Raw genomic sequence first — 20935 nt, 5'->3', positions numbered from 1 at the left:
CTATGGCTTTTTCTAAATTTCTAAGTTTCTAGAACCCTCCAAGCACTTGTTTCCTCAGCCTGAAACACCTTTCTCCTGGTCAGAAAATCAGCACCTTCTCTTGTCTAAATCTTCACTTCAACATCAACTCCTCAAGAGTCCTGCCTTAACTACTGTGCTTCATTACAACACCTGATTTATTTCACACAGTGCATATTACAGCCTGTAATTTTTTCCTATTTAATTTTTGTTTATTGTTTTTGTCTCCCATCACAATGTAAGCTTCTTGAAGGTAGCGCCTGTATCTCTCTTGTTCTCCATTGTTTCTCCAGTACTCATGCATACTAGAAATTCAGTGTTTGTTGATGAATAAATGAATCAAGGAATAACAAGATTAAAAGCTGGTGTAGGTTTAATAAACATATACCAACTGTTGTGAAATTTCCCAATGGATCATTAATAGTATTTTTTAAAATTCTGGATCATTGTGTGGATTAAAAGCTAGACAAAGACAGGACAGCTTTGTAATAGATGTCTATTGAAAATCAAGGTTAAAGATTTGGTAGGATTTTTTGTTAGACCTGTCTTCAACTTTCTCCTGGCAACCACATTCCTCCTTAACAACCCTCCTGCCACACGGTAGGGTTAGAATTTGTATTTAATGGTCTATATTAATTTCGTTGACAATCATATTTTGACATGTTTTGATTTAGATGTGTTTATGTAAAGTTTTGCTAATAGAGTTCAGGTCAATGAAAGAATTTAAAGGGTGTTTTAAGAAATTGTCCCTCAGCTATTTTTTTTCAATGTGTACACAGTAGGCTCTATGCAAAGAAATTCTTTAGACTCTTTAGTTTCAGTGAGAAATCATTTTGGTTCTTGTCCAGTTTGAAAGTTCTTAATAGTTTCTTTAAAGTTGTCATTTATACCATGAGAACCCAAATTACCATGCTATCTGACACCGTAAAATTTGATCAACATTTTATTTTTTTTCTAATTGGCCATATGAAATAATACAAGTCATGTAGGATGCCTCCAGTTTTTGGTTTCATTCTTGGTAGCTCAGTATCAACTAAACGTGATTCTTTCCCTCAGCACGACCAAGTGAAAATGTAAAGAAAACATTCAACATCATTTAGTAACTGTCTGGAAACAGGAAGCCAAACTATTATCTATAGCACAGGGCAATCCCATTGTGGAAATTTCACCCTGGCTGTAACCTCTTATCTTGTTCTGTTCTTACACCTGGGTCATATTATGCACTGCTTTGTGCTAGTTTGACAAGAACTAATGTGGATGCTTAAATATTTTAAAGGCTGAATGCTTCAGAATGATAAAATACAGAGCTGATCAACCCTTCCTGTTGCGTTTGTGGTTAATGATAAAGATAAAGTAATTTAATACCTTTTTTTTTTGGTCTATTAGTAGTTTCAACAATAAACATTAAAGTTCCTTGAAGGAAAAATCTTCAAATAAGGCTATGCAATGACATTTTTTTAACTACAGTTGTTTTTTATTCAGCCATAAAATCTATCTTTCATAAAGAAGCCCACTTACATGTCTTACTTCAGTGAAGGTTATTTGTAGACTGAAGGTCTTTTCTTGTCAAGATATGATGAATACCATGTGTGAAGACAGAAGAGCATCAGACCTGTATTAGCTGGAAAACCCACTGATCTGTGAATAACCTAAAAAAGAAAACCTGAAGATTAGCAACGTCGCTTTTAAGAATGATCCATCAAATTCAACAAGCAGATTCACAGAGATGAATCATCTGGTTCCTTTTATACCTACTATACAGTAAAGGTTATTTCCTTTCCCTACAAATAGAAGTTTGAAAATACAGGGAGACTTTTGAACATCCCTTTATATAAGAAGTCAATAACCTTAAGGTGTTTCTGATTTTTTAAGATGTAAATCCTTACTAATGACTATGAAAATGATGTAGTCAATTCTTTCAGTATTAGGTTCATCATTTCAGGGAATCAGTCTCTATTCTTTTGTAAGTATATTGCCGAATTCTCAGTATGCTTCCTCAAATTTTTCACTCCAAACTTCAGTCTTATGGGAAGTTGAAATATCTGTTGGAATTACTTTTAGGAGTTTCCTATGTAGTCTGCATAGTCAGGGAGCATTAAGAGAAATGAAAATAATTAGATGTTACTCTCTTGGGTGTTATGTTGGTTGATTAAAAAAAATACAAAGATTCAAAGCATATGAAAATCATTACATGGATGTCTAGTTTTGTTAAAAGTAAATGCTTTGTTTTATAAGTTTTAAAATTTCAGAATAGTTTCAAAAGTCTAGGTTTAAAATACACATTTCACAATAGAATTTTTTCTCAGTTTTAATGTATTGTGTTAGTAGTGTTTTCATTTACTTCTCTTTATATTGAACTTGAATGAACAGAATGACTTAAAAACAGAAAGTTTTAAAAAGGAAACACCTAACAATTTTTCAAATTTCTTTTGTGTCAGTGTTTTCAGTAAATAAAGTCTTAGTATAATTTAAAAGAAAATTTATTTTTTATTGAGATATGTTGATATTAGACAGCAAAAAAGAAATAATTACATTGGAATACAGCCACAAAAAGACTTCTGGCGAAATACACTTCAGCAATTCAATTAATCATTGGATGATTTTTGTTGCTGTTGTTGCTAATTTAGCAGTAATTTGGATTTTACATGTATTTTCTTAAAAAATATAGATATTATTTTGGGAGGATGTCTTTTAGTGAATTTTAACTCTGCCTATTTAAATAACTAATTTCCAACATGCCCAACATAATGAAAAATAATTTTTACAGTGATTGAATTACAAACTTCCTCTGTGTTCAAGCAATTAATAATCATTTGTGCTTTGATATTAAACATTCTGTAATGTTATTTATAACCATTTTCATTATGTAAATTAAATAGGAAAATAGAAACACCATTTCTTAAAGAGTGAGTTATAGTGTCATGAATGAGAAGTTTGCTGTCAGAAAAATTTTAATGTTTGAAACCACTCAAAGGCATTTGAAGACTTCATCTCTCATCACATTTTCTTGGAGTAATGAAAAAAGAAAGAAGAGCTAAAAATCCTGTCCAAAGACCTAAAATGATTTTCTTTTATATGAAATTTGAAGGCATGTTTTATAGAATTACATTTTTTCTCCAAAAGTCAGATATTAACTATTTTAGAAAACAGATTAAACTCTGAACTTGTAAACAATTCTTTTTTTTATGATTCTCTAAAATTGCGAATGGCAGTCTCAGTTCAACAAGAGTAAAAAAGGAAAACTACTCTGATTATTAGAAGCTTAAACACTGCAAGAGGCCTTGAAGCTTTCGTCCCACCTACTAGAACAGCCATAAATCATAGATGAACACGGGAGAGAGAACCGTCAGTGCTGTTTAGATATAGGGCTGCAGCAAAGTGAAAAACATGGAGTTTTAGAATTTAGCACCTAAGGCCCAGCTAAATATTATTGATTTTAACTTGAGCTGAAATCGTCACCCGTTCAATTTAATCATCTTTTCTCTGGATGATAAAACAAACTTTAACTAAATAAAACATGGATTTAAAGTGATGTGGCATTTATGATAGACAAAGAGCGAAACAATTTAATTAAGCGATAATGTTCATGGCGCTGGAGGAATAAACAATATATGCAGTTGATTAAATGCAGGAGGGAGTTCAGGGTGAAATCCTCCTTTTGAAAATAGCTGTCCACAGATCCTCCCCATCCTCTCTTTTGTTGGTATAAGATGTGACTCCAGGAGAACTGGAGATATCTGATTTTTTTCCAGCATCTTCCCTCCTCTGTTGTGCTTGGTGGCCATGTTTAGTTCTGGGCTGGACAGAGACTTATTCTAGAAAATAACTGGCTTTTTTTTCACTCAAAATTGAAAATTTATACTTCCTTTCATTTTAATAAAATCTACTGATTTCCTTTTGGGAGCACTGGCTTCATACCACATTGTCAGTGACCACTAGGGAATTGATTTTTATTTTTTTATTCCTTAGATGATGATGACGATGATGATGATGATGATGATGATGATGATGATGATGATGATGATGATTTTTGGTGAGGGGGAGGTAATTAGATTTATTTATCTATTTATTAATGAAAGTACTGGGGATTGAACCCAGGACCTTGTGCATGGTAAGCATGGACTCTACCACTGAGCTATACCCTCCCCTCTTAGATTATTTTTATTCAATTCTATTTATAATACTCTGAAAGTGGAGGTCAATTTCTAAATGTCAGTTGCTTTTCAAAAAAATAAATCTGGGACAGGTACTAGTATGAAAGTGTATTAGTAATAATTCAATTTCAGAAAGAAATCCAGATCAGGGGCAAGTCCAGAAGGCAAGAAGAAAATCAAAAGAAATCAGATGAATTTAACGTTAAAGTGCTACATTCTGATGTAGTTGCAGAATGTGACAGCAACTAGAAGGAGCTTTTTTCTTTTCAAAAATCTCCTTTAAATTTTGTTTCTGGAAATTTGGAGATACTATATTACAGATAAAGGTATAGCTCATGATTCAGTTTTTTTTTTTTTGGTTCAAAAATGTATATGTCCTGGTTCCTATATATATCTGTGTAAGTTTAGGAAAGTACATTGGGACAAATGGAAGGCTATGCATTAAAACCTTTTTATTTATTTATTTATTTATCTATCTATCTATCTATCTATCTATCTATCTATCTATCTATCTTGATGTATCTTCGGTTTACAATGTGTTAATTTCTGATGTACAGTGTAGTGATTCAGTGATACATAGATTTTATATATATATATATATTCCTTTTCATATTCTTTTTCACTATAGGCTATTACAGGGCAATGAATCAATAAATACAGTTCTCTGTGCTATACAGTAGGACCTTGTTTATTTCATGTATAGTAGTTAGTATCTGCTAATCCCAAACTCCCACTTTATCTCTCCACTTAGCCCCCTCATTCCCCTGGGTAACCATAAGTTTCTTTTCTACATATGTAAAATCTTAATAGTAGTAGAAACTGACCAGTCTTCATTTAAATTTTGAATAAGTGATTAGGGGTTAATGGTAATTTTTTTACGTATGTGTGTTTTTCTATACATATTTTAAAATAATTAATGAATATTTTATTGTAAAAGAAAAAAATAAAGAAATAAAGAAATAAAAAAAATCCACACAAAGAAAAACCTAAACCTTTTGGATTGTTGCCATTGCAACCACCACTAAAATGTATAAAATTTGAATTTATTTTTATGAAATTATACTTAAATAAAAATTAAAAATTAAAAAAATGGAAAATGTTTAATACATTTTTGAAACTTATTTTCTTCTAGCTATTTAAAATTGATTAAAACTAAGAACACAAATTATTAATGGATCAAAAGTATCTAAGCAAAGTTGAAAATTTTGATTTACTATTTTTAAAAGTTGGTTTAAATCTTATTAATGTTTTGTTCAAATAAAATAATTCCTAGTTCTAGTGTTCAGTGACCATCTAATAGCCAGTGTAAATAATTGGTACCATGTTTAGTGCAAGTGTTATTTAGACATATATATATGTACAAATTTATATATATATATACACACACATATATTTATGTATATATATATATATACAAAAATTTAAGAGTAATATGAATTTCTTAATATGGCAAAATATTTCAACTGCCATGTACCAACTGTTGCAAATACAGTGCTAATTCATGGATGTCATTAACTTTAATACAGAGAGAAACAAGAAAATGCCTGATGGGCATTACTAGGAAAGTATACTTTCTATCCAAGGATATATTATATTCATGCTCTCTGATAGGAAGGATTGATATTAATTCGTATGCCTTCTCTGCAACCTAAGTGCTTCTGCTAGAAAGCTTAGGGCACTGTAGCGCAGTTGTCTTGTTTTGAGGACATTGAGCAAAGAGACACATGAAGCAGCAGATGTTTAGGACTATGAGCTGTGCCTCACCAATGCTAAGAGATGGATCCTCTTGATAGCAGTGACCATGTGGTTTTTAATACATTTAGTTTTGCAGGCCTGTTTGTGATATACAAGGTCCCATAAAGTATGAGGTCCATATAGGGCAGAAGTCCCTCTTACTTGAGTCTAACAGAAGCACTGTCTATTGTCTATCTCAAATCTGTAAATGTATATTGAGTACCTATTATGTCCAGGGTATGGAGCTATAAAGAAAACCTAAGAATGTATTTCAAATTATGTGCCCATTTAACAGATTTTTAACATTTTAAGAGTGGTGTGAAGTAAGAAGTAAGCACTCACATGAAGGGCACCAGTGGAAGGTGGACTGGAAAAGGAGCTACTTTGGAGATCCAAAAATGAATTGCAGTTGGAGATATCATGGCTTTGAAATGGGCTTTGAAGAACTGATAGGTTTTAAATGAATAAGGTGAAGAGGGCATTCTAGGAATATCCAGCTGATTTTGAAAAGGGATAAAGGTGGTTAACTATAGAGTCTTGATTCAGGGGATGGTGGATGGACTAGTATATTAAGTTGAGGAACTTGTATTTTGTTCTGTTTGTTGTGAGAGGCACAGTGGGTTTTTGAGTAGAGATATGGTATAATCACTTGACTAATTTGGGTATACACTTAATTGAAATATTCCTGCTTGTTTAAATCCTACCCATCTAGTAACAGGCTTGTCAAAGCACAGAATATGGATGAATTTTGAGGAAATTAAATATTTAGTGCGCAAGTTCTTGTCTAACGCCATACTGATTTAAGTACAGGCATTTCCCAGAACAAAAGATGGATTATAAAAGCCAGGTATTTTATTCCTTAATTGCTGTAGAAGCTAGTCTCCAGTTAAAGCTCTGAGCTTTAGCTGATGTAAGAGAGTTTCAGCAAAAGTTAAATTTAATAGAATGCATTAATTCTTCCCCATAACAACCAGAACCTAGCACAAATTTTAGAATGCATTTACAGCATGTTAAAAGGGCAGACATTTATAAGGATATAACAAACTACCTTCCTAAGTTTTAGCTGGAAGATAGGAGTATAGGCTACTGTACTGTAAAATAATTGACTTCATAGCTCTTTTCAAAAACATAAATGGCATGCACATTTATGAAGTAACCAATTTTATGGACAAAATTTCAAAAAGTGTTGGCTGTTGGTAATTGAGTCATATTTAGGATTTTAGTCTTTAACAAGCTTTATTTTTCAAGTGGGGAACAGAAGAGAGAATCCTGGCAAGAATTATTTTTTCCCTCCTAGGAGAGGCATTAAATATTAGGTTAAAACTATTTGGTGATAAACACAGACAGAAAAAATAACTACAAAAACCTAAATAGTACAAAATAAGAAACTGAACAAGCTAAGGTAAAACAATATGAGTTATATTTTTGTTTTGTTTGTTTTTCACTGAGAGCTGGTTGTTTTCTTTGTATGTTTAAGAAATACCTAGAAAGTCACCAAGCATTTGTGACTCCTCCAATTTACCTTCAATACTGCAGATTAGTTATCTAGTTGATTCTTCAGTTAAACTGCCATTCAGAGTGTTTACCAGTTCAGTTTCAAGGAGTCTGGAGACAAAGAGTAGTCTCAGATGGAAATGAGAGACACTGGGATTAAAAGGTTTGGACTCTAGGGCAGTAGGCCCCTCAAACCCACAGAAGTCACCTTGTTTTGCTCTGAAAATAAGATCTTTTCTCCAACACCTGTGAGAGGGAAAACTCTCCTATGGAGTGTGGATCCAGCCACGAGTTTAATCTTGTATGCGGACTGAAGAGGATTTAGTACGGACATCTGTGATGTATCTTGCTAAACGAAAAGGGTAGGAAACATCTGGCAATAATAAATATTATTATACAATGTATAATCACATTTAATATAATTTTAGTAATCTGCTTTCCTTATCCAATGTTTGCCCTTCTGAGGTGAACTCTCACTGCTCTGCCTCTTGTTTTTCTTTAAAAAGATTAATTTTCTTAATTGCTTATTGCTGTGGTATTTAGCCCCTTGTCACAGTTCTTTAACTAGAGTATATAAAACTATATTGCATTCAGAACCAGGAAATATTAAACGAGATCCAGACCTCAGCAAATCAAAGACTAATGAGGAATTTATCTAATTCTATGAAGAAAAACATCTCATTTTTATCATTCTCATTAAATGAGTAATTTATTCTTTAAAGATGCTTTCGTTTTAAGGCATTCATAAACACAGAAATACTGCAACTTTAAGCAAAGCAATGATTGCATTGATTATCTAAAGTTTCTCAAATTTCTGTCTAAATAAAAATTCAGAAATGACTTTACGAGTATTTTAAATAAAATAATTACATTAGGTAAAGATGTAATGTATGACTGTGGGAGTATACTGCTTCATCTTGGATATGCATGCTACCAAGAAACAAACTAAATTTATTCTATGTAATGTAACCTAACTAAGACAAAATCTACATAAAGCATTAGATGAGAGGCTAATATCAAGAACTAGATTATAAATCAATCAACTCTAATTATAAGCCCATTTATATAATCACTGGCCATGTAACAAATGATATAAGAACATATAGCCTGGTTCTTATTTTGGTAATTCATGACCATGTGGACATGTATTATGTACACATGAAACTCAGGATAGGATGAACTGAGTGTGAACTGGATTGAAAAAGACCAAAGGCTGATACCCAATTGTGGGCTCTATCATCAGAGAATTTAAAAAGTAATTGAAAACATACACCTTGTCTTGTTACCTTTGTGGTATACTGGCAAATTATATAGTCATCACTGGAACATTAAACCAAAGTATGAGAGCCCAACATATCCCTTAGGGGAGAAAGATTTGTCAGAAAGTGTTAACAGTTTAGCATAGAATCTCATGATGAGTCAAGTAAGTATATAGTCCTGAAGCATGGCTTTGCTCCCTGTGTTACCCTGCTGTTTTCTTAGTGGTGTCACCAAAAATCTTTATATTGATTGAGAAGGTTCCATAAAGTTTGAATGTACAAGATTTCCCAGCCTTGAGCCATTGATAGTCCTCACTCTTAACTCTAAGATAAAAAAATACCATAAAATCAGTAATTTAGAATGGGAGATCTTAGATATAGTCAGAGAAAAGAGTAGCTTCTGAAAAAGTTTATGTGAAAAAGTTTATGCAACCAAATTTAAACATTTAATTCATCAATTGATTGTATAATAGTAATAGAATGATGAATAGTAATAGAGGTAGATCAATCCATCAGTCAGCATCAACTGGGCAATGGCATGGTGGTTTCCTCTGCATGAACATGATCATTTCCTCTCTGAATTTTTATTCATGTATCTAACACACAAACCACACATGTTTTACACACATCATTCTTCAATACCGCAATTGAGGGATTAGAGCCCTTTCACTCTATAGTATTTGTTTGCTATGTTGGTTATTTTATTGAACTACTATTTGTCTCTTGTAATGTATCTAGTCTTCTGTTTTTTGTTGTTCTTTTTTATACTATAAGCTTCATTAAGGCAGAAAAGAAAAATCCTCTAACACCAGAGAAAGCAATGACTAAATAATTTCATTGTTTTGGATTTTGAGATAAACTCTCATTTAATGATAACTATTTGTAATATAGCCCTCAGGAAATGTTTATCTCCTTTTCTGGAAAAATATATACTGTTTTCTAATGACTATAGACAAATATATTTTGTACCATCTTAGAGGGATATTTCCATCGTTTAACAGCTTTGTCAGAAAATTGTCTGATAGAAACTAATATTTTAGTCTCATTTTTCCTTCCTTTTTTCTTCCTCCCTCCCTTATTTTTGCTCATTTGTATTAGAAAGAGAAGTCCTATTTCTACTTCTCTTTTGTAATACTTTTGAAAACTTTTGAGTTGTACAGGTGTTTCTTTTGGGGATCTAAATGAATAATTCTGTGAAATAAAGGCTAAAGAATTCTGTAGGGATTTTCAGTTTCTCTGTTGGAGGTTTCCTAAGGTCCTCAAGAAGTAGAAGGACAAAGATGCTGTACAAGTTAACCTAGAGTGGTCTGAATGGAAAAAGGCTTCAGGTGACTCTATTCTGTCAAATAAGCATGCAAGCTTTTTTTTTTCAAGGATAAAATGTTAGATTTTTTTCAAGACTGAAATGAGTTGAAACTCTCCTCTATAATTAAGTAATAATATGTGACAAAGCATGAGTTATTGCATAATAATTCATACCTTTTTGCTTTGCTAAGAATGAGGCCATAGGATGAGTGCTTGTTTAAATGCATAAGTTATGAGTTATTATATCATAATTCACACCTTGAAGTACCATATTGTGATTATAAAATGGCCCTGTGCAAATATTATTAATTTTTAAAGTTCAGAAATAAATTATTAAAAATAACACATTATGACTTCAAAAGAACCTCTCTAATGTGAATTCATTAAAAATGGAATGAAAAATAAATTGGCGTACATGGAACCGGAATTATATATAACCTTCCTTGATGAACTATTTTCATTGACATACGGTTGTGATGCATCCGCTCTATAATTTGTAGCTGTTGTGTAGATGTTTCTTTTCTTTAACATCCCAATACAGAATGTATTCTTATTGGATTTTTTTCTCTCAAGGATGTAACTTAAAGTCAGTCTTTGCCATCACTTTTAGTACTGCATTCTGTTTATCAGTATTGCATGAACGAATCTTGAAGGGCAACTCTCATCAGCATTTGAGAATTGACCTCCAGCCTTTGAAGACCATCTTGGCTTCTAGGACAATGCCGTTTGCTGGTCTCCCCCAACTGTTCCCTTTCCCTTATTGTTCATGGTTTCTCTTTCTCTTTCTCCCCATTGGCTTTGGGTGGTCTCCAAAATTCTCATGACATTTTATTTTCTTTGCTGTTTAGTCATACTCCATCAAGACAGTAGCTGTTTCAATGATCCCCTCTATGCAGATAAATCCCTATCATAGCTCAGTTTCTAAAATTTCACTCATCCCCCAGATTACTAATGTTTCCTATTATTTCAGTTATTTTAGTTAGTATTCTATATCTTGAAATCCAACATACCAAAAATGGACCATTGTCCCCTCCTCTCTAAAGCAACCCCTCTTCCCATCATGGCTTTCAGTCTCAGATTAGAAGCCTTTCAGTCATTGTTTGCTTTTTTATGTTTTTCACCTCTTAAGCCCTTACTTTGTGCTGGCTATTCAGTGGAAAATAATTTAAGGAGAATGCCCTTAAAGAACTTACACTGTAATAAAAGAACCAATTATGCAAATAAATACATTTTATTTAAAGAAGAATGTGATTATGCATAACAGGACATGTTTGACTATTCTTACCTGCAGTTATCATGAAAAGCTTTGTAGGGAAGTGATTCTGGAGGTGGTCTTGATGGGTGAGTGGAATTTTTAAAAGTAGGTTACTCCAGGGCAATCAAAACCACAAGTAAAGACCTGTGGACAAGGATACTGTAAGTCCTCATTGTATTTTAGTGTTAAAGTATCTTCTCTTTCACAAAAATGTGGCATGGTAGATGTCTTATTACTTTAATGCTTTTACTTAGCAAAATAAAATTTGACAAAACTGTGTCAGTTCTATAAAAATTTTTACAAGGTAATAATAAATTTGAAGCACAGGAAATCACTGCTCTATATCCAGAGTCACAAAGTCCTTATCTCTTATTCCATTTGTCTTATATGTTTCAGACTCTTCTGCAAACTCTCCATTTATGTGACTATAATCTAAATTTAAAAATTCACTATTTCATTCTTAATTACTGGAGCACTCTTTCATCTGGTTTCATCCAGTCTGTTCTTTATCTGTTGTAAGCAATTCTCTGCTATCAGATTAAACTTCCAAAAATCCTAATTCTTTCTATCTCTCCTCTGATTGTGAGATTATGGTATCTTTCTATCTCTTCCCTGTTCAGAGCTCTGTGCTTAGCTATCAGGCTCCTCTGATATTTACCTCATCGAATCTGCTAACCATATTTCAGTGACTTTCCAAAATGCAACATTAAGTGATGCTGGCCTTCCTGTCTTCTGCACAAATACCTTCCTGCTTTCATGCTTTTCCAAATTCTTTTTATTATTCCTCAAGTCACCGCTTGACATCCTCTACTCTTCCTTAAATTCCAGCTGAAGTTGGACTTTCTCTATAAAATGATCTGTAATCATCGCAACCCCCATTTTTCTCTTCCATACTCATTTTCAAACTTCTGTTATACCCAAGGTAAGTATAATGTTCTATTATTCAATATAAATTAAAAAAAATCTATTCAGTTTAAAGCATTGTTGGGAGTAAAGAAAAGAAAGAAGAAAGAGAGAAGGACAAAAAATTGTTATTGAGAGTTTTTTATGCATTAGACACTGCTTAGTATTTTTTAATACCTAAGTTCTGATCTTTAAGGCGCTTTCAATCTTGATATACAGAGTCAATTGCAAATCCATGACGTAAAGGAGACTATGCTAAGTGCGGGTTAAAGGTCAAAGAGTAGTGACGTCATGCAGCAAGGACTCAAAGATTCTTGGTGTGATGACAAATGTCTTCAAGAACAAGGTGGCATGGATGAGGTCTAGGAGGAGAGGAGACTTTGGAATGTGTAGAAATGGGTGCAAGGCAGTTCAGGCATAGAGAATATGTAATTGCAGAAACGCAGAAAAATGTTGAATATATTTAGAGAAGAGTGATTAGTCCCACTTGGCTATCTCCGAGTTTAATCTGCCACTAATCTCTAATTGCTTCATTAGACGGTTTCCTTATAGCGACATTAAAAGCCTGTAGAAACACAGAATGCTACATCACTTTTTAACAATGTCCTAAAAGGGTAGCACAGGGCTCAGGCTATAATATTCACTCAATAAATGTATATTTAATTAGTTCTATTGTATTAAGCATGAAGCTTTTCCTAATAATGTTTTACATTTATGTATCACTTTTATTCCTCAGATCTTTATGTCAAGTCACTTGCCCATTTGATCTTTCTTAGGGCTTGCTTGCTGAAATTGGGAATCTTTTTAGATCTGCTTTTACAGTGTTTAAATAATTAGCAGAATGGGCAATCATTAGAATTTCATGCTTCAAACGAAAACAGCTCTTATATTGTGAAATACTCTATTAATCTAATACTCCAATATTCTTAATTTTTCAGACTTCTGATACTTTACGATTACAAAATGTTTCACATTTATTCTTCTTTGCTTAGCAAACAATGATCTGCTAGTAATGGAAGATCTGCCGAGAACCACTTTCCATGTGGCTAATGGTGGAGAACAATTCAGAATGCTGACTGTGCATTTGGAATTTACGAAGCATTAGGGAAAACTATTTATTAGCTAAAATAGATTTCTTAAAGTTTAGTCCAGTCCTGTTCCATACACATACCTTGAAAATCATCTGGGAGCCAGCCACTATAATGCAGGAGGCATAACTCCTTGTCCTCGAGCAATTCACTGCCTGGAAAGAACCAACAGGACAATGTGGGTATAATTCTCTCAATGTAGATTTGGGGCTGCTCTTACTGGATTCAATTCTACTTCTTACTATAAATAAGACTTGAAGCTTCCCACGACATAATGGCATATTTTAAAATGGTCTTCTCTGCAAGGACAAAAAGTAAACTTTTATAACTCTTGACATGTTTTAGTGGGGCTTAATTCACAAGAGGCAACCAGCAGCATTCATTACTGGAATCAGCTGGGGTTCATCGCTAGAGTCGGACTCCTTCCGACTTCCAAAATACATACCTAATTTGCCTGCATAAATTAATTGTTTTATTGGCAAACTTGGGCCAGATAACGGATGACAAAGTCAGTCAATGATACAGGGGAAAAAAATTCCCTGGCTCTCAGAACTGCATTTATGGCCTAGTGAAATGTATCTAACAAGACTCTTTTTATTTCAGCCACTAAAAGTGGGTCCTTGTTGAATTACTTTTCCTGCCTTTAAACTCTTTCTCTAGATAAGATGATGGAGGAAGGCAAGAGAAAATCAAAAAACAAACTTAATAACACCATACCTTCGAAGTGGCTTGATTTATAATGAGTTTGTGGGAACATTCTGAACCTATTTCATGTTGAATTACAGTCCACCTTTACAAGTGGCTGCTGAAGAAAGAGCCCATGAACATACTCCTTGCACTACTTCAATCCTCTTCCAGCTCAGCCCCTAAAATTTAAAATGCGATCCAAACCAAATGCATCTATAAATTTATATAGTAACTACACAAACAAATGCAAACTCATTCTTAGTAACCATAAAATTACCTTCTGTTATCTATCACTTTGTGAATTATAGTTTCATCGCTTGGAACAGCCAACAGCACAGAATAACACTGCTGCTCTTCCTACCTGTGTATCACCGCTGCTCTCCTTGCTGGAGCAGCAATCAATAGTCCCACGGATAAACAAATGATTAAAGGCCAAGATGAACTACTGTAAATAGGGACCCCTTGATCTGTTTTTGCTCTGAATATAATTTAAAAAAAAGAGTCCGTGTCAACTTTTAGGCACCTGGCTCGAATTATAATCTCATCAACGTTCTTTTGTTTCTCTGCTTTCACATTCTTAAAATCTTCTTTAGAAAGAGCAAGTCTGTAAACAGGCACAAAGCAAACAATGCAATAAAGTTGGATTTGAAAGAATTTCTTATTGGAGAGAGTAAATTGGATACACACAACTACATAATGAAACATAGTGGGAATTTTAGCTCCAAAGTCAAAAGAATTCTAAAACCCTTTCTTACTTAATACTAGTTCACATCCAAATAGTGTCACTGGTTGGGTGCATATGAGATTCACAAAGTTCCATAAGCTTGGTGTTGCATAAGAATGTAGTTCAAGTAAAATAAAGATGAAGAAATAATTTTTTTATCTCTAATTCCTCATAAATACAAATTAATTATTTTTTCTATAAGTTATGGGCTATGTAATTTTAAATTTTCATTTTTAGATGAAGAAAATAAATCTGAGAGTAGAAACACATTCTCAGTGTATTTTATACATTAAAATTCTAATTCTAAGGCTAAACTATTCTGATTTTATTTTTGATTTGTTAGTTTATTATTGTTTAATGATATCAAATTAAAGAATAATAAGTATGGTTGATGATCATTCTACTTATATTTTAAGTTAAGAAATTTTCTTACACAATATAGAATATTGCAATGTTTTATTACACCCCCATGGTAACAATTAACTAGATTCATTTTTCGATTATTTACTATTTAGTCAAACTGGTGGCTCTAAATTAAGATATCTTCGAAATGCAATACAATCACAGAAATTTTAATTTTAATTCAAGGTTTGACAAATAAAGACAAGGAAATTGCTCAGGAAGTAAATTAAAAGGGCAAAGAGAAGAAAAATATTAAATAAGGGATAATATATGTATAAAATCAATGCAAGTGGGCCAACATCCAACTAATAGCACCATCAAAGATATAATGAGAGACAGTTTCCTTAAACAGAAAGATCAATGCCCAGCATAATGTGTGGAGAAAAAAAAACTAGACCCATATTGTGAAGTTTTCACAACACCAGGGATAAAGTAATGACTTCAAAAGAAAGTCATTTCAAGTCAAGAAAGACTTGAAAGAAACAAATAGTTCATCTTGAAAGCCACAAAAAACAGATTAGCATCAACTGCACATCTGTATAATTGGATACTAGGAATTAATACAGCAATACCTTTGAAGGTTTGAAAAATAATGGTTTTAATCTAGAATTACACACCCAGCTAATTTCTTGATCAAACTTGAAGCTAGAAGAGATACATTTTTCTATTGAGAAGGCATGCAGCTTTGTCTTCCTTTCTTTAGAAGCTACTGGGGGATAGACACTGAGCATTGAAACCAAGAAAGAGGGAAACATTGAATCTAGGAATATGTTAAGGTGTTGACTCAAGATATCAGTGGTGCCATAAGCCTGGAGAGTGATGAGTCCAAATGGGAATAGGACTGGGGAGGGGTCTCTGGGGAAAAAGGAGAGTCCCGGAAATGTAATAGTATCCTTGGGAATTCAGGACAATTTAAGGAAGCAATGAAGGCCGTCAAAACAAGGAAAAAGATAGCAAGCAGAAACTCCAGAACAAAACAAAACAACACAGAATCCAACAAAACAACACACACACAGACACAAAATAGTAAATCTGTATGTAAAAGGAAATGCAATTACAGTACATTATTGGTTACATAGCACATAATATTGACAAAGTCATGACAATATAGCCATTGATATTTCGTATACAAAAAAATGCTAAGGGATATGATTATGCTTCACAGTACAGAACATAAATACCATTATACTCATTAAAAAGAAGGCACATATGGCTGAATTTGAGAGTTGAAAGGAGGAAAGAAAAGTTATAAGTAAAGAAAGAGGGTCGGACAACCTTATTTTTCACTGGAGGGAGTTAGGAGTTAGGAATTTGGTCTACGGATGAATCAAAAAGTAAGGCTATTTGCATTTACTTAAAGGTATAAAAGTAGCCAATGGAAAGATGAAACAGTACTATGGGGGTAGGGATGTAAGGTGGTATAAGGGTTATTTAGTTTAACCCATCAATTATAGAAGAAATAAATATTCTTCATAAAATTTCACTCAATGCATACTTGTTGACTAAAGGAAGAAAGGAACTAAGAATAATGACTTGGCAGCAGAAATCATGGTCTACAAATGATGGTGGTCTGCTAGACTTCTACCCTTCTCCAAGAATTGAGTGGCTCTTCTGTGCCAAGCACTGTGCTAGCTGCAGAAACAATATTAAAAAATGACTTACTGTAATAGGGAAGAACAAATCTGACTCCATTTTAGGTCTGTTCCATTAGCTCTAACCCTGTGCTCTGTTTCTGTGCTTAGTCATGCTGGTTCTGCACCTTTTGTAAAAGAATGTTGCCTAGAGCCTGTAATAGATAGGACAGCCCATTCTCAAGGATCTAACCTCTAAGGATATAACACTTTTCCATTCATATAGAGATAAAAAGTTGCAAAACAGAGGATAACATTTGTCTTGTTGGAGGTTTACAGGGATATTATGACCTGACCTAGTGGACAGCTGCAAGAACAAAGGAATCTGACACCAAGAAGTAAGCAATAAGCAACCACATCACCTCCCCTTTATAATATCATAGGAGCCTGAATTCTGACTTGGGTAAGATGATTCTCCATTAGTGCACCATCGTCTCAGTCTGCTGGCTTTCCGAATAAGGTAGTTATTCCTTACCCTGACAGTTTGTCTACTCATTTACTGGCCTGTCGTGCGGTGATCAAAACAAGTTTGGACTCAGTAACAAATTAATAGAGATCACAGTAAGATATGAGAGGACAACATGTTGAATAAGTACAATCAAAATTACGAGTAACAAAATAGAGGCGAGAACACACTGCTGTGGGTCTACAAAACGAGGAGTGACTGTGCCTTGTGGGGAGGAATCGTTAAGGCTGCCAATAGGAAGTGACCTGGGAGTAGAATCTTTAAGCTAGTCCACATAAATTAATTATAAAATCATGATGTGATTGGTGAGAGTGTAGTTTAGAGAAGGCATTCCATGCTTAGAAAACAGCATGTGGAAAGATGGCCTGGAGTGCTCATCATTTGAAGTGGCTACAAATAAACTATGGAAATGAAGATGCAAAGAGAAATGATTGTACAATGCAAGTCAGGAGTAATAACCAGCTATGTATTGAATGGCCTTACGCCTTATAGTAACAAGCTCCATGCTCTAATACAAGTGTAATGGGGAGTCACTGAAGGAGCCTGGGCCAAAGAGCAAGAGGGTCAACCTTGTTGTGACATCAAGCTCTGGCTGTGGTGTGAGCCACAGATTGACTGGGGTCCTTTGTGGCATGGCAGGCATTTTGGAAGTGATTTAAAAAGAGTATCCTTAAATGTTTACCAAATAGCATTTGCATCCCTAAAGGACTGTCTTCATGGAGGATTTGACAACACATTTGGGAAATTCAGAGAGTGAATGAAAACAATTTTGGAAGAGTGGGCAACAAGAAAGGGTAAAGAGTAACAAAGAATGTCTTTTCTGGTGGGGAATTGATAACACAAGAAGATGTTCCTCCACAGGCACCTTGAGAGAGCCAAGTAAATTAATGTAGACTAATTGTGAGTGAAATCACTTCCCTTAGAACAAATGCTTCTCATACCTAGGTTCTCGCCTATAAAGGACCAAAGTGTAAGGGCCTCAAAGGAAGTCTACTGGGTCAAGTCAGCATCAGCAAACAGTTGGTGAAATGGGAAGAGGAAAGGAAGAACATTTTACTTCAATTCCTAATGTAGTCATCTCAGACCTTTTACTTTAAAAAAAAAAAGAAAAAAAATAACTGAAACATAGGGTATTGGTAAGGAATTTGAATAGATCTGTAAGTCATTTAAAGTTTTTCAAGTCAAAACCTCAAGATAAGGAACAATGGGTATCATTTCATACTGTTCAAAGATGTTCGCTAGCCCCATCCTCTGAAAGATGAGCCATTGTCCATCTATCTTAGGGCTTTGTATATACAGCCATTTGCTAATATCACTAATTTTTCTTAGTAACTGAGATTCACAGTCAGTAAAAACTCTATTCAGCAACTCTGCCAAGGAAATTGATATTACTGCTTCCAAAATTGATTTTTTTGACCCAAGGTGTCAATTTTTTTTTTAAAACTAAAACCAGCTATTAGGGTATGCTTAAGAGACTTTCAGAAGAGAGGAGAGGAAACAAACAATTCTATATTTCAAATATTTTACTTTTATTTTTATTATTGTTATGAAAATGTTAACTTCCTAAGGGAATGGAGTTTAAATGAACACTCTGGAGTCTATTTCCTAGGCCAATCAATAATGACCTCATGTGTATGAAAAAGAGAGTACCTGAACATTTCAAACTAAGATTTATGGCACCCATATCAGCAAAGGGATAAGAATTTCTAACATCGGACAGCAAACACACGTTTATGTTGAGATACTTAATTCATCATTTTGTATGTCCTCATATTCCTATACAAATGTATATTTTCACTAAATAAAGCTTGCGATCAATCAGAAATCTAGGTCTGCTATCATTAACATTAGAAAATTATATATTCCAAAGGAATATGTACACATGTACAACTGAGTCACTATGCTATATACCAGAAATTAACACAGCATTATAAATCAACTATACTTTAAAAAAACACCAAAATTATCTGTTTCAAAACTTTTGTAATACTACACTCTCTTGAGGTCAAATAGCTGGAGTCTCCTTTGCAAAGAGGAGCTGGAATTTGCTGGCTAAAAAGGAAAGTAATTTTAACTGACCCGTTAGAAAGTAGCAGAAGTGGTTCTCTGGTGTAACAACAAAGCAGTTGGTAGGATGGCTAAATACTTTTATTCACAGAAGGGATTCTTTGATTTGGGCAATGGTGTCCAGGCACTTCCTTTTTGAACATTTGTGTGTAGCCTCAAAATAACTTTTTATCATCCATCAATGTTCATTTATACAGGTAAAGGTGGCTTTCAGAGCGGAGATGTTGATCAGAAGTCAGGCAGGATGGACATTCCCAGTTCTTTTTGGATAGTGTGCCCTGACCCATGTCTCTGGTTTGGCTGGATAGCTACTGCCCGGTAATTCACAGGTATTATCTAGACAATAATGCTTCATTTACATAGATTTTTATATGCATGTGACAACTGCCAACATTTCAGAGTTAAAATAATATTGGAATTAAATATGAATAGGAGAAAAGAAAATTTGCTAGTTGAGACAGAAAAAAGACGCATTTATGTGTGATTAGAAAATGATGGGGATTTGATGAAGTGGAAAGATATGAAAAGCTGTCCTGGATGCCAGCTGCTTGCAGGGGATTTTGCATCGGTGCTAGTGATGAGGGATGGCAGTCTGCGTCCGAAGAGAATCTCTGCTGTGCTGGTAAGTGTTCAAAGCACCACTCTTGGGGTGTGGCACTCATTCTCCTGAACAGTTTTCTAAAGCAGGTTGGGTTTTTGCACTACTGCTGACCCATAAGGCACTGTTCACTGCTGATTTAAAGGTGAGACCCTGCGTTTAGGCTTTCTTCTGCCCGAGTGTGCACCAGGAGCGATGACTGTTTGCCGTTTCTCCTTTTCCTGGCATCCTAGCCTGGAAGGGCCATGCCTGCTTAGGAAGGGGAGAAATACAGAGGCTTTTCTTTGACTTCACTGTGACTCAGCTGCTGGGCAACCTTTGGGAATATCTCCCTTTTGACCCTGCTCTGCTTATGCTAAGTAGAAGGATGGGAATCCTCAAGTCCAGATAATTGCTTAAAAACAAAAAAAGATCATTTCAGAATGAGAGTTAACAGAAAAAAGAAAGGCACAAAATCTCTTTTATTTCTTCTAGAGTCAAACTAAAATACAAATTACAAGGATGGGAAATCACATATTTTTGTCTCTATTCATATTTCTTGGATTATATACCAGCGAATGTTATTTCTCTCAAAGTCAAGCTCAAACACGGCAATCCTAAAGATGCACTTAAATCAGTGATGTGCTTGATTAAACAAGAAATGAGAGAGGTGAAGTAGGGCTATTTTTGGTGGTAGAGAACACTCTGAGGTCAGGGGAAGGAGTTTGAACTAGGTGCTTAATAAATGCAATCTCTTTGGAAATTAACCAATATTCAAACAGCTTGATACAACCTTGAGGGCAAAAGCAGAGGAAAGCCTGGCCAGTAAAAGAAAGAATGCTCATCAGCAACAAGGCACTGTAGGTAAGAGTGAGGACTCAGGAGTCCAAAGGTCAGGATCCCAATTGCAGCTTTACCATTTACTGGCTGTGTGATTCTGGACAAGTTACTTTACCTCTCTGTGCTTCACTGTCTCTATCTGTACAATGGGAATGATGATAATAATAGTGCATATCTCAGAGTTGTGAGGATTAAAAAATCCTATAAGAAATGTCCGTATAACGTAGAAAGCATCACCAAACAATTATTATTGAACATGAGGTTTTATTAACCAAAAGAGGTTAGGTTTGTAATAGAATACTTTTTTATCTGTAGGAATTTGTATACTGAA

General features: G+C 34.2%; 1 non-coding gene across 1 annotated transcript; it reads right to left on the bottom strand.

Moving 5' to 3' along the window:
- Positions 1-4091: 4091 nt before the first annotated feature.
- On the bottom strand, positions 4092-4163 carry TRNAG-ACC (transfer RNA glycine (anticodon ACC)). Its single transcript has one exon. It is a non-coding gene; the product is annotated as a tRNA-Gly (tRNA).
- Between the last annotated feature and the right edge of the window lie 16772 nt (positions 4164-20935).

The sequence above is a fragment of the Vicugna pacos genome, chromosome 14, assembly GCF_048564905.1.
Source record: "Vicugna pacos chromosome 14, VicPac4, whole genome shotgun sequence".
Taxonomy (NCBI): domain Eukaryota; kingdom Metazoa; phylum Chordata; class Mammalia; order Artiodactyla; family Camelidae; genus Vicugna; species Vicugna pacos.
The sequence above is the reverse complement of the archived record's forward strand: the minus strand, read 5'-3'. Positions and strand labels throughout refer to the sequence as shown.